The sequence below is a fragment of the Camellia sinensis genome, chromosome 5 (genome assembly GCF_055761805.1).
Source record: "Camellia sinensis isolate YWXY chromosome 5, ASM5576180v1, whole genome shotgun sequence".
Taxonomy (NCBI): domain Eukaryota; kingdom Viridiplantae; phylum Streptophyta; class Magnoliopsida; order Ericales; family Theaceae; genus Camellia; species Camellia sinensis.
The window spans coordinates 147,469,691-147,482,828 of record NC_138965.1 but is presented as its reverse complement, the minus strand read 5'-3'; positions in this window follow the sequence as shown (position 1 = coordinate 147,482,828).

The window sequence follows — 13,138 nt, the reverse complement described above, 5'->3', positions numbered from 1 at the left end:
CAACTCTGTGTGTCTAGATGTTGTTTGGTGCAAATGTGAGGGTCGATAACTACTTCCCTCTATACAAGACCTTTCAGTCCTTGTTCTCTCAAACCTAGAGAAACGAGTCCTGGAAGTCCTTGATTGTGTGTCGCCTGTCCTGAGGTTTCTACTTTCAGCTTGCAACGGTGTGACTTGCCTGTCACGATCTTCTGAGTGGCAAAAGTGTGTGTTGCCTTTGCACCTCTCTTCTTCTACCAGTCATTTACCTTTTATCCGGCGCTTCATCGTCTCCATATTTGCCGTCATCCTTCTTATTAATTTGTCTTGCTCTTTTACACAATCCTCCAAAACCTGAAGATCCATCCTCCGCCTCTGCCTGTTAGGGCTCTGAGAGCGACAAGGACTTGAGCCCCGTCTTTCTCGTGTGTCTCTCTGTGGGTTCCGTCGCTGGGGATCTAGTTCTGCCATAGGCAGAATAAAAGGTAAACCTTCGCATCTCCTGCTCCCTTCCGGGGTTTGCCCATCAATAACAGAATGTGACAAAGTCTTCATTGTGCGCCATTGAATTTAATTGAAGAGGAAACTCGATCAAAAGGTTTGTTCTCTCTGCTTTCCCGCAGATGGTGCCAGTTATACGAGCATGAAATAATCTTCTCGTATAATCTTGTTGATCAAGTTTGCACTCCTCCAAATGTCGTCGCTTCACTACTTGAAAACACAAATGTGAGCTAACCGGCATGTGTGTGTCGGAAACCTCTCTGATGCCTAAGTCAGCAATTAGATAATAGACAAAAAACTCTGTGTATTTGAGAGTAAAAATCGTGATATCTGTACATAAGTTCCGTCACGAGCTTTTATAGATTCTTTCTGACACAATCCTAGTAGGACTCCAACTCCTCTCATAAGAGTCCTCCTAGAAATCACACTCCCCGGGATAATGCCTATCTTGATAACACCTTACTCACAGCCTACCAAGTGAGATGGTGGCAACTCCCACCTCGGCTGGTAACACATTCAACCTAGCTTATACAGGTCGGTGCTGCTTTAGGCAACACCGTCGTAGTCCTAACAGAAAGATGGCGCATGCAGTTAGTCTTTAGCTCGGTTATTCATCACTGACACTTCGGTCCTATAAGTAGCTCGGTCTTCGTATTGCTAGGTCAAAACCCTAGTAGCCTATCTATGTCCGATCTAACGCCCTGATGACCCAAACCGAGCTATACGAACTTACTTCACCCCTTAGTTCAACCCAACGTCAAAGATAGACTAATCTTAGCTCGGCCCAAACTATACGCATAAATTACCCTCTCAATATTGACAACCAAATAATAAAATAGAAATGGACATTCAATTCTATTTAACTTTATCTTTCATTCTCTCTCTGATTATATTCATATCTCATTTTATTAATGCATAACTAGATTTTTTATAAATAGGAAAATTTTATTATTGTTTATAATTTAAGATTTGGTATAAGTATTGTTTGATAGATTTCAATAAAATAAATCATAAAAATATCAAAACAAAAACCATAAAATGAAAGCAATGATTTTTAAAGAAAGAAAATTACAAATAATATTTTATAATTAATAATGAATGAATTGGTCTTTAACTAAAGGCAAATTGTAGGGTTGTTTGGAAAGAACCTAAAATAGCATATTTTTATTTATTTTTTGTTATATTACTATTCTATTTTTTTAATATTTTTTTATAAAAAATTAAAAATTATTAAAATAGCATATTTAAATACTGTGACACAAGTTAAAAACAAGGACCTCACATCTAAAGACAACTTTTTTGATTATATATATATATTTTTGTAACACTAGCAGTGTATGACATATCCCCAATTTCACCGCAAAAAACATATCACAAAAATATAATTATATATTAGGTGATTGAAAAGATTATATCCAATTTTGAGAGGCAACATTTTAATTTAAAAGTTAAAATGTCACAAACAAAATTTAATTATTATTTTTTTTTTTGCACCTTTTTTTTTAAGAACAAAAAAATTACATAAAAAAAAATCAACTTTCAAAACAATCTCATGTGCAAGTGTATGTTGCCAAGTAGTCGAGATATTAATTTTTTATTGAGCAAAATGTTAAAAAATCCATTCTAGCAATTGTTTAAGTTATTAAATTCAGTAGATATATTTTGTTGGTGAGAGGTTCACCTTTTGTGAAAAGGTTTGGTAAGAAATCCTTTTATTTGTTTTGAAGGACAATTTGTTTTCAATTTTATCCCTTAATTTATTTGTTGACTTTTGATGAGTATCTATTCAAATTTTCTATTTGTGCAAATTTGTTTCCTATCTACTCAAAATTTTCTCTATCTATTCGTAATTTTTCCCTATTTGTTCAATTTTTTCATTATCTGTTCAAATTTTTACTTTTTGATTACATCTATATTAAGTGCATGCAAAACTTAAATAAATTTGATTAAAATATAGAGAAAAATAAATTACTAAGGACATGAAATAATAAATAAAATTCAAAAATACTTTTAAAGTTTGAAAGCTAGCAACTTTAGGTAACTTGAGTTGTCGCATGTCTCCACCCGTGCAAGCCAAATATAGAGTTTTGATAGTATTATAGCCAATGATGGATTTAGGTGGTCCGAGGAAGGTGACCGCACCTCAAAAAATTTAAAAATATTATATATTATATTAAAAAATTTAAAATTATAGGAGTTTGCATTCTTAAATATACTTTCGCATCCCATAATAATAACGCTCAATCCGTCCCTAATTCATAGCCTAAGTGATAATGATGAACTAGGTAGGTATTCTCACAATCGTTTATTGTTAATACATATAATAATTTACATATTTTTATTTGTCTCTTCTTATTGTCATATTTATGTTAATGCACTTCCTAATAAAACGGACAGAAGACATTTCTGGTCACTATACTTCCACTTCATTTTATTTGAGATTTCTAAAACGTAAGATTTTGTAACAAAAAATAGGAGAATCGGAAGTGTTGGCTACATGAGGTATAACAAACTAGGGGTGCAACTCGGGCGGGTTTGGTCGAGTTGGGGGTCTGCCCAAGCCCGATCCGAATTGTATTTGGCACTGCCCAAGCCCGCGCCAAGCCTAACCATGAACCCGAACATTGTTGCCCAAGCCCGGCCCAAGCTTTGTATTTTGAACTCGGGTTGCCCGAATTGCCCGAGTTCAGAAACCTGTAGGTAGATCTAAGGGTAGACATAAAAGATGCTAATCTAATGGTAGAAAACTAACCAAAAAAAAATAAAAAATAAAAATTAAGACTAACTCTTTTACTTAATAGAAGACTAACCAAAAAAAAAAATAAAAATAAAAATTAAGACTAACTCTTTTACTTAATTTATATATATTACATAATTTATTAAATTATATATATATTATATATTATATATTATATATTATATAATATATTAAATTGAATTCGGGTTCGAGTTGCTCGGGTTGGCCATTGGTTCTGCCCAAGCCCGGCCCGAATTGCAATTCGGGCATCAAAAATCTGCCCAAACCCGTCCAGATTACAAGATATAGCTGCCCACGCCCTAAAAAAAGTCAGGCTGGGCTCGGGTTGCTCGGGTTGAGCCCGCCCGAGTTACACCCCTATAACAAACGACAATGGTCGACAGTGGTGATGAGTGATGTGCCACCTAGATGGAAGAGTAAGGGCTCTGATTGGTTTGGGTCTCAAATCATGATTTCACCTTCATATTCTAACTCTTTATTTGATTATAATTTTTAAAATATGATTTCAAAACACATTTGAAAACATATTTGGTAAACTAGAGAGTTTTTAAATTTTTGGGTTTACCCGGTCGTCTGCCTGGATAGTTTTTGAATTTTTTGGTCTATCTGGAGGTCTACCTGGACATCCTCTTGGACGTCTAGCTAATTGATCGGAACAATTTTTTTTTTTTTTTTGCAATTGCTACTTGTTAGTTTTTTTATAAAAAAAATATATATTTGTTTTTGATATTTTTTAAATATAAAAATTATTTATTTAATACCAAAATGACAAATTATTTGGTCATTTATTTAAAATTAACAAGAAAAAATTAAATAAAAATTAATTTGTCATAGTAATTTTTAAAAATAAAAAACATTTTTAAACAAAACAATTAAAAAAAAATTCCAACTAAATATACAATCAAAAGTAATGTTGAAACACTAGCTGAATATTTTTTTTAACAAAAAAATAATATATATATATATATATATATATTTTTTAATATTTTAAATAAAAAAATAATTTCAGAATTTTTTGAATTTTTTTAATAAAATATTTATTTTTTTCAATAATTATTTTTTAAAATTGAATTTTAAAAAGAGTTTGGTTATGTGTTTTGAATATAATTTCCAATAGCGTTTTTAGTTGTGTGTTTGGTTATGAGTTATAAGTTTTTGAATTAAGTTTTGAAAACTGTTTTCAAAACTCATAACAACTTTTCTATTTCAAAACTCATTTCAAAAATTCAAAACTCAATTCAAAACACTTTTCAAAACTCATAACCAAACAAATTTTCACTTTTCAAATCATAATTCAACAACTTACAAATTCAAAATATAACTCCATTCTCAAATCATAATTTTAAAATTAAACTAAAAGTAAGGATTTTCTCTTCTTTTTTTTTTTTTTTTTGTGTGTGTGTCTCTATTTACAAAAATACATGTATATTTGGTAAACTTTATAACTTATTTACAAGTTTTTGTAAAGGGATTCAAATACTAAATAAATAAATGTTTAGGGTGTGTTTGGTAATATTTACGTTTTCAGTTTATATTTATAAAAATTTTATAAATTGATTTTTGTTTATTTTTAGAAAAAACATAAAGTACAAACGCGTTTGGTAATTGACAAAATATTTTAAAAAATTTAAAAATATAAAAAAGAATGAGAAATGGCAAGTGGTGGCAAGTGGCGGCGGAAGACGACGGTGGAAAGTGGTGACGGTAGGTGGTGGGTAGCTGGTGGTGGTGGGTGGTGGCGGGTGGGTGGTGGTGGTGGTAGGTGGGTGGGTAACGGTGGCGGGCGGTGGGTGGTAGCGAGTGGGTGGTGGTAGTGGTGGTGGAGGATGCCGGGTAGGTAGTTGGTGGTGGTGGTGGGTGGGTGAGTGGTAGCGAGTGGGTGGTGGTGGCAGGTGGGTGGCGGATGGCGGGTGGTGGTGTGTGGTGGCGGATGGGTGGTGATGGTTGGTGGGTGGGTGGGTAATGGTGGCGGGTGATTGGTGGTGGTGGCAGGTGGGTGGTGGATGGCGGGTGGTGGCAGGTGGTGGGTGGGTGGGTGACGATGGCGAGTGATAGGTGGTAGCGAGTGGGTGGTGGTGGTGGTGGTGGTGGTGGTGGTGGCGGGTGGATTGCAGGTAGCTGGTGGTGGTGGGTGGCAGGTGGTGGATGGTGGTGGCAAGTAGATGGTGAGTGGTGGTGGTGGGTGGTGGCGGGTGGCGGGTGGATGGCAGGTGGGTGGTGGTGGTGGTGAGTGGGTGGTGGTAGCGGGTGGTGGGTGGTGGTTGTAGGTGGCTGCTGAGTGGTGGCGGGAGGTGGTAGTGGGTGGTAGGTGGTGGGTAGTGGTGGCGGAAGACGGTGGTGGAAAATGGTGGCGGGTGGTGGCTAGTGTTGGGTGGTAAAAAAAAAATTTGAAAACTCAAAATGGAAACACATTTTTTGTGTTTTCATTTTTTGGCCAAATTTATAAACTGAGACCATTGATTTATAAATCAAAAATTTTACCAAACAAGTTTTTATTTGAGTTTTTAAAATTTTTGTAAATATAAACAGAAAACTGAAAACGTAAGTGTTATCAAACGACACCTTATAGTTTACTCCTCTTCTTCGTCGTTTTTTTTTTTGGGTAAGTATAACCAAAAAAAAAAAAGGTTGTAAACTTAAATGTCAACTACTAGACATTACAAACCATTTTCCTACGTTTGTTCAGTGGATTAGGTTAGATAGGATTATTAATGAGGAGATGGTTAATATATAGATTGTTAGTGAAGAGATTAAGTAAAAGTATGTTTGTTTTAATGATATAAAATGTGAGAGTTATTTAGTAATGAGATTGTTAAATTATTTTTTATAAAAAATCTAAGAAAAATATTTTCTATATTAAAAGAAAATATCTAAAACAAATAAAAAATTTTCTTTTTTAAAATAATAGGTTGCAATTGCAAAAAAATAAAAAAATAAAAAATAATTATACTATTTCGGACGACCAAGTGGGAGACTGGATATACCCAATCCACTCACTATTTTCCTACTTTCACGCTTTTCTTAACCAAGCTAATTACTAAGTCGCTTACACTATTAAGTCGATCTCCCAAATCATCACCAAACGTGCTATGGGGGACCCACAATCATCCTACTACAGTCCGACCGCTTCAAATAAAGGGGACTTTTGATATAATAAAATGAGTTGGAATTTAATACATATTATAGTCTCATATTTTATTTTATTTGTTCGGTATAATTTATGTAAGTAAGAATAAAAAATGAGAATACACAGATTTATTACTCCGCCCTACTACTACTAGTATTGCCACTATCACCCTACCCCAAGCACCACCGCCTCCACAACTATCAACTATACCATAATCTATAAATATTTAGAGTAATTGTTATTACTTTGAACAAATATAACTAATTCCATTATAGTAGTTTAATATACATAATTAAATGTGAGGCTCTAAATTGTTACTCAATTATTATGTAATTTCGTATTGACAAACTAAACAATAAAATAGAAATGGACTTTTAATTTGATTTAACTTTATCTTCATTCTCACTCTGATTATTCCTATCTCATTTTATTAATGCATAACTAGATTTTTTATAAATAGAAAAATTGTATTTATTGTTTATAATTTAAGATTTGATATAAGTATTGTTTGATAGATTTTAATAAAATAAATCATGAAAGTATCAATACAAAAACCGTAAAATGAAAGCGATGATTTTTAAAGAAAGAAAATTACAAATAATATTTTTATTATAATTAATAATGAATTGATCTTTAACTAAGGGCAAATTGTAGGGTTGTTTGGATGTCTTTTTATTTTTATTTTTTGTCATATTATTAAAGTAACATGTTTAAATACTGTGACACTAGCTAAAAACAAGGGCCTGATGTAAAGACAACTTTTTTGAAGTATTTCACATATTAAAAAGCATCTTATAATTTATCAAAAATGTTTTGAAGCTCTAATTTATGAGTTTTAGTAACTCTAATGTGTATGTTAGGTCTATCTAATATGATATTTTGGTCTTGTATTTTTTTTAAATTTTTTATTTTCCACCTCACTAGAACTCAATTAGTGCTCTAATTTTAGAGGGATGTATCATTGTTGATAATTTATATATTTTTTGTAATACTACTTTTAGTGTGTGACATATTCCCAATTTCTCTGCAAAAAACATATCACAAAAATAAAATTATATATTCGGTGATTGAAAAGATTATATCCAATTTTGAGAGGCAACATTTTAATTTAAAAGTTAAAATGTCACTTAAAAAATGTTAATTATTATTATTTTTTTTTGCATCTTTTTTGCTTTTCAAGAACAAAAAAATTACTAAAAAAAATCAACTTTCAAAACAATCTCATGTGCAAGTGTATGTTACCAAGTCGACGAGACATTAATTTTTTATTGAGCAATTTGTTAAAAAATCCACGCTAGCAATTGTTTAAGTTATTAAATCCAATTGATATATTTTGTTGCTGGAAGGTCCACTTTTTCTGAAATAATTTGGTGAGAAATCTTTTTATTTATTTTGAGGGACATTTGATTTCTAATTTTACCCTTTAATTTATCTATTGACTTTTGATGACTATCTGTTCAAATTTTCTATCTGTTTGTTCAAATTTGTTTCCTATCTGTTCAAAATTTTCCCTATCTGTTTAAAATTTTCCCCTATCTGTTTAATTTTTTCCTTATATGTTCAAAAAAATTTACCAAATCTGTTTAATTTTTTGATTTTTTTAATTCAAATTTCTCTTATCTGTTCAAATATCTATCCAAATTTATTATTTGTTAGAATACAAGCCAAACCAAATCTTATCTGTGGCAATAATGAACAAAGTATTATCTATTATCCATTATTACAACCTCTCTTTTTTTAATGTTGCAATCAAAAAAAGAAAAAGACACACACATATACATACACACATACACACACACACAAACAAAGATTGATAGATCAACAACATAAGAGATAGATGAACAACAACACATATCTCACACAGACCAATAACTATAACCAACCCAAAGCTCTCTCTCTCTCTCTCTCTGTCTCTCTCTCTCTCTCGTACGCACGCACACACACAGATAAATGTACTGATAGATCGAAAAGATTAGAAAAGAACACAGATAGATCAACAAAGATAGATAGATCTTGAATCTGGGATACCATTGTCACTCTAGTTCCAACCCATTATCCTCACGGCGATCTTGATTTGAAGATCATCGAGGGTGATGGTCTTGCCGGTGAGGGTTTTCACAAAGATCTACATCTGTATGAATCAATCAATAACCAAATCAGATCTGATTCAACTATTGAAACTAGATGCAATTGTTATCGAATAATCAAAAAATTATTCTCTACAAAATGCACAACAAATTAATTCATTTGACTTGTGTTTTTCCTTTTCTTTTCTGTTTCTTTTGACTTATAAAAAACAAAAGCATAATTTCCAAAACAACGTTACTTTTTCAGTAACTCATTTTGATTTGCTTTAATTTCAATGGCAAAGATATATTAGTAAATGCTTATAATTTCTAAGAATCAAATCAAAAACCCAAACATATTCATTTGGTTGCTAAGATTTTTCAACTAGCAAAATGGCTCTTCAACGAGTTGAAGATCCCAAATTGATCATGAAGAAATAAAGTAAAATTTAAAAAACAAAATGAAACTGAATTTTAATTCTATTGCACATTTGCAACTAGAATTGAAAAGACTAAACCTGATCATCTTAACTTACAAAATGAAATTTCAAATGGATCACAATTGCAAATGATGGGTCGTTGAACACACAAAAAATAAACACTAAACTACACTAAATTCTTTTAGAATAATGGCAAGTCCAGGTATCGATCCACCGGGACAAATGTGAAATTAGATTAATTCGATCGCTAAATTCCTAAATTAATTTTGATTAAAAAGATTGATTGTTCATAACCTAATTTAATAACAAATAAATTAAACTAAATAATTAAATTATCAAATATAAATGAAATTGGATTTAATGATTTGAGGAAAAACCTAGGGCAAATAATCCACCACTAGTCACGTAAATAGGGTTTCCAATTGAAATCAATTATGCTATGGTTCGAACGGAATAATGCTTTGCAACTAAAAGTTCAAAACATTTAACAAAAAAATATCACGTTCAATGTACGAGTACGAACCATCTCAAGTAGTACGAATCGTTCACTCTAAACTAGGGTAGTGACACTACTCGTCCCTCGTAGTATGGTTCGTCTCATACCTTGAATATGAAAGAATAGAAAACTCTTGTATGGAAAACATTCAACAATCATAGAAAGCTGAATACTTGAAGAAATAATGGAAAGTGTATATATAAAACTTCTAAAACACCATACAATTGTTCAAACCTTTACATAATTGAAAATCAAAAGGAAAAACTAATTACATGGCTAGGGTTTCATCAAAACCCTAGAAAATGAGACTAGCTACTCATGGAGGAGTAGAAGGAGGTAGATGGAGAAACAGCCACTATGAGAGACATGCTTAAAGCTTCAAGTTCCTTTCTTTCCAAACCCTAGCTTCTATTCCTTTTCCAACACAACTTCAAAACCCTAATTTAGCCTTTTTCTTGCCTATTTATACTTCTGGTGTCTTTCCAAATAGGTTTAAAACATCTAGCACGTTTTTCCAAAAAAAGTCAACGCACGTGCTAGAAAGTCAACTCTTTCCAAATTCTGTCTTTTTGCCCATTTTATGCTCCGACTATGTACAACCTGATTGACATTCAGCACACATAAAGTATACAGTTTAACAAGCAAGTGAAGTTAAGAGATCCTAATTAACGGCCTCAATGATGTACAATTCGGCCTTAATCACATCCCCCAACTTATAACTTGCTAGTCCTTAAGCAAGTAATAAAAATAAAGTAAAATTAAACAAAATTTAGCTATTTCCTCTTTCGTGGGAAAACGGTTGCATTTAGCATATGCAACAAGCCTTTAAACCACAAACTTACCCCAAGTGGACTAGTAAAGTCTCGTGAGGGTTTCCAGAAATGATACCCGCAAACATTTACATATTCATATATGCTCAACAATTAACCACACTACTCCACCTAACAGTCAGCTCATGCGCCACTACAGTGTGATATTAAAACATAATGAGTAATTAAAGGCAAAGTGGACAAGCATGAAGGAACTTATTGAGTCAAAACCACAATTCAGTTAATATAAAAGTAAAGTCCCCTGTACTTCTGCATGCTAGCAGACAAATCATTAGTACCCTCAGTGTAAAGTGCAATCTCCATAGTAGTTAACTGTCCACTGTAATAGCCCAGTGTAACTCATAATAACACCCAACATATACAGAAAAACTAACCTGTAGCAGCCAAGATTCTCAAAAGTTTTCTTTTCTTTTATTTATTTATTTATTTATTTTTTAAAATAACTGTGCAATGTTCTGATTCATTAAGCTTTCTAATAAACCCAGGTAGCAAATATTGGGCCAATGACTCTCAAACCAGACGGTTTTAGGGCACTAGGTGTAGAGACACCCCTATGGGCTTAATAACTCAAGTCGAAAAGGCTACGAATCCGAACAAGTCATTCTCCTTATTTTTCTTTAACTGTGCAATGTCTAAGTCCCTTAAGCTTTCTAATTAACCCATGTAGCAAGTATTGGGCCAATGACTCCCAAACCAGATGGTTTTAGGGCACTAGGTGTAGATACACCCCTACGGGCTTAATAACTCGAGTTAAAAAGGCTACAAACCCAAACAAGTCAAGTGTTTTTTTTTTTTTTTTTGAATCTTGGCTCCTCATTTATTCTTTTCTGCAATTCTAGCTATTATCAATGATGTACACCATAGATTATAATAAAAAGGTCACCGCTATGATAGTGTGTTCATGTGAAGTAAGGTATACTCATGACAAGTGTATTAATACCACAAACACAAACAACTCTCCTAATGCAAACATCACATGCGAGTATCTACCTAATAAATCCTTTTCATGAAAGTCTACTATGCTCCCCAATTAACATATACAAATATCATCACCCTACTAGCAACAAGTCACATCAAGTGAAGTAATGCAATCAAGTGAAACAGATATAAGCATGAATGATTGAGCCAAATAGAAATGCACAAAAGAAAAGACAACCCTCATCCCCCAACTTGAATGTGACATTGTCCTTAATGGAAAAGTAAAGAGAAATGAGAAAAGATTACCAGAGATTGTAGGTGCACATCCAGGTAGGCATATAGTAACACACACACACACACACTTCACCTCTTTTTTTTTTTTTTTGAAAAGAAGAAATTACTAAAAATAAAAAATAAAAATAAAAGAGATAAAGCACTATACAGGCGGGTACTACGGAGAATTCGGTGGCGGTGGTGGCGGGAAATGCTGAGCAAACAAGACGTGCATCAAAGATCGCGTCTCAAAGGCTTCATCCTGAACCCGTTGGTCGAGCTAATCATGACGCTGCTGGCTCGACTCTCGATAAGTATAAAAATCAGTTTGCAGTGATGCAAATGATTGCTGGATGTCGAGTTAGTGGGCGTGTAGCTGGTCGAAGGCCACCTGAGAATAGTCTCGATGCGCTTGAAAATCTGTGCGCAACCCCATGAGACTCTGGTGGTGATCACGAAGAGTACTGTGGACCTGATCCACAGAGTGTTGAAGCTGTAAGCACTCCTCGTGAGTCATGTAGAGTAGGTCCCCGTGGGAAAGCACGGGGGGAATAAGATGAGGCGGGTAGTCATGGACGGGGTCCTGGGCCTCATCAACTGGGGCACCAACCTGCTGCGGGATGCGAGATATGCTATGCTGCCATTCCAGATGGCCGAAAGTCGGATACGCTCTATCAATCTCCTTATTCGAAGCAATGGGAAGGCCGTTCAGCTCAAAGACAAGTGTCAACAAATTAGCAAATGGCAGTGGCCAAGTCAGGTTCTGCATAGGTTCAGGCCGAACTACCTCTCGTAGAAATTTCCGCACATGCATCTAGATGATATGCTCAAGTGAGACCTGATAGCCATGCTGATGACTGTGTAAAACCTGAACAAACTCTAAACGGCCCTCAGCTCCATGCCTAAGTGGAAGGGCATTCTTATGGACCACGGAATCAATGAATAGCAAGCGGCTAGACAGCTTGCTCCGCCGCAAGCATGTGAAACTGGTGTCACTGTGGGCCCCCGGGAAGTATTGCTGGATGAGGCTATGTATGGGTTGTCGATCCTCAACTTCCGAGAAGGGCTGGTATTCTGGCTTGGCGAAAAAACCTAATGCGTTAGCAATCATGGATTCAGTGATGCTGACGAGATGGCCATCAATGGTGGACAACAGCCCGGGCTCGGTGAGTGGCTCACGTAGGTTCTGATAGAAGAGCCGTACCAGACGAGGATAAGTTGTCGTTGTCACAGTGCAAAGGCCCAACTGTTGCCGGAGTTGGAGTTGCTCAACGGCCCAAAAAGTGGCCGGGTCAAGTTGAAAATATGGAATGTTGAACTGCGTGAGCTTGTGAAGCGGGCGTGAAGCCCACTCTGGCTGTGGCAAGTCACCCTGTGGTGCTGGCGAGGATGGTAGTGACGGTGGTGGCGGTGGTGGCACCGAGGAGGTGGAACCTCTGGCCTTTTTGGAGGCCCGAGCGGATACACGTCGACTCATGTCCTGCACACACCAATAATAAACACATATACCCGTGAAACCAACATGAGAATCGAATAAAATATTAAAGCACAAGTCTGCCCACTGATGTTCCACATGCAATTCTCATTATTATTATTATTATAATTATTTTTATTTTTGGTTTTTTTTTTCTTGATTACAAAATGAAATAGAATAATTTAAACTTACATATTAAAATTTTAACAAGTATTAAATTAAACTAAAAAGTAATACAAAGATAATAAATTACATCTAAACAACTAAATAAATAGA